Genomic DNA, 2482 nt, shown 5'->3' on the forward strand with positions numbered 1-2482 from the left:
TGACTTCGATCATCTGGAAAACCAACTCTCCGTCTCAACCTACAACCGTTCGAATTTTCTCTCTTTTTGCTACTTTCAAATATCATGTAATCGAGTTTGGATTCTCAGCGACTTATGAAATGGCCAAGGAGCTGTTTGGTGAATTGATACTTCTTTTAATTATGAAATATTGATCCATATACGTTTTAGTGGTCAATTGACCAAGTTACATCTTTCAATTAATTATTCTTTCTATGAAAGGTTTTGGTTGAGATAGGAGAAGATCAAAGTCACGATAGCTCAAGTGGTAGAGCAGCGGCATATATAGCCGACGGTCGTGGGTTCGAATCCCACTTGTGACACTGACTTTTTTATTTCAACCAAAACTTTACTTAGAAAGATTTATTATACAATTTAGAAACAAAATTAAAACAATTATATTATCTAACTTTAACACTCAGTTTTCCTCAAGGCATATTTTAACGCTCATCGAGATAATAAAATTGTTTTTAATTTTGTTTCTAAACTGTACAATATATTCTAACTGCTATGTTTACCTATAAGAAATAGGCCCTGATGTTGACGATATAATCGTCGAAAGCTCGGCATAAAACGAAAGAATTGTCGTTTTTTTGTTACCTAACCGAAGATCCTTTTTCCACTTAATTATCAACTACGAATCCGTCCAAGCGGTTTTTATATTAAAAAGTAAACACATAGGTGAAAAACACAGGCCAAGGAGATAAAAATGGACATAGCATACATAAAATCACCAACTTTGCCCCTTAAAATGTACTGCTAAAAAAGAGTGGGTACAAGAACAAAACATCTTCAACAGAATCTTCCTAGTGCAATGACATCTGCGGCCTTCTCTTTAACTCAATAACTAACTTATAACAACGATAACTTAATTTTCTACGAGTAGCACTATAATAGATTGAGAACAACCTTACAGACTAAATTAACCTTATCTTAAGATCTAAATAAACTTTTATTAACCTAAAATTTCCTGAGAACCTATGTCCCTCTACGTTTCTTGATTCCGACGGTGTTGAAATACCAGCTTCCAGGAAATTGTGAAGCACCTTCTCTAATTTTGGGTGGGTCAACTGTAGCCTTAGTTGATGAAGGAAATCTTAAGATCCGGCCAGGCCGTAGAGATTATCTGCGTCGAAGCACACTTGTCTCTCCTAGTCCTTTGTACTCACTCGCTTACACTAATCCTAAGCTCAACCTAGACCGTATTAATTGGCGATTGACATACCGCTAACTTTAGATTAGGAGGCACTATAATTTAGGAGGTATATCCGGTTAAATAATGATACATACCTATTTGCTGCAAACAAAACGATAGTATTACGATAGTAGGGGTATTCACGATGTTTGTAAGATGTTAACTCGTGTTAACTCGAAGAGAAATGTCCATAAGATCGAGATCGCCCCCTTCTTTTCTAAGCATGTTAAACGTTAATTTTTCCGCAATGTTGCGCGCGGCGGTTGGTAGAACCAAAAATAAAGCTACAACAGTCCTTGAAGGCTTATTGTTGTTTGTTTTGGTTTTCTTTTGAGTTAAATTGTAAGATGCCAGAAGTTAATAAAAAGGAAAATTAAACAACTCTTTTATTCAAAATGCTATCTATGCACTCGAAAAGTACTAACAAATGACACGCTTCAATTCGTGCCGACATACCTAACTTGTATCCTAAGGTCTAACAGCCTACAACTTTATAGGATATGAGATGTATCTATTATGAATGAGAGTATAAAGACAAGTCAGAAATTAACAAAAGAAATGTACTGGTTTGATTTAATTAATGTTTATTTAAGAATAAAAATACGTGTAAACAAAAAACAGCTGTTAAATTCATGGCTGCCATGTTGGTTACCTACGCCCTGACGGATAGCAATGTGACTACATTTTCGACCTAACGCCTAACATTGACTCTGGCCTGTGAGATCGAGCAATGTTAACTACCCGATTCTTACTAGTATACGTCATCATTTTTCTCGATCTAACAGGACTTAGCAAAGATCGTGGAAACCCCTTGTGTGTTACTACTTTCTTTTACGGGAGTATAAGAAAGAATGGTTATAAGAGTGATTGAAAGTGTGGCTGGGTTTGGATTTAGGAACTGTTAACGTTGAGGGCTTAAGTTGCTTAGCTGTTGATATACCCTGGAGCCTAACCTCGGTGGCTGGTCGGATAAGACGAGGTCTGACCTCATCTGCCAACACCCGCGGCGGGTGATTCAAAAAAGGGCGGGAAGTCATAAGCTCGATTCTGTGTGTATTTTTGTACATGGTTGTGTAGAGCTGAGCAAACATAAATCAGTAATCATTAGTTTATAACAATAATATTATCTGGAATAAATCTTGTGTACTTGGGAAGAGACAGATACTGACAAGAAATTGAATGTTGGTAGCAAGCATTATTCACCTAGTATAATTCATGACTTAAAAAAATATGTTAGTTGTAATTCAGCATATCTTTCTACTTGTAAAG

The 2482-nt window shown here is 36.1% G+C and overlaps 1 non-coding gene across 1 annotated transcript; it reads left to right on the forward strand.

The window, feature by feature from the left end:
* Nucleotides 1-268: 268 nt before the first annotated feature.
* Trnay-aua lies at nucleotides 269-341 on the forward strand. The gene has a single exon. It is a non-coding gene; the product is annotated as a tRNA-Tyr (tRNA).
* The last annotated feature ends 2141 nt before the right edge of the window (nucleotides 342-2482 follow it).

Source organism: Cimex lectularius, unplaced genomic scaffold (assembly GCF_000648675.2).
Source record: "Cimex lectularius strain Harlan isolate CLEC.00 unplaced genomic scaffold, Clec_2.1 scaffold166, whole genome shotgun sequence".
In the NCBI taxonomy this organism is placed as follows: domain Eukaryota; kingdom Metazoa; phylum Arthropoda; class Insecta; order Hemiptera; family Cimicidae; genus Cimex; species Cimex lectularius.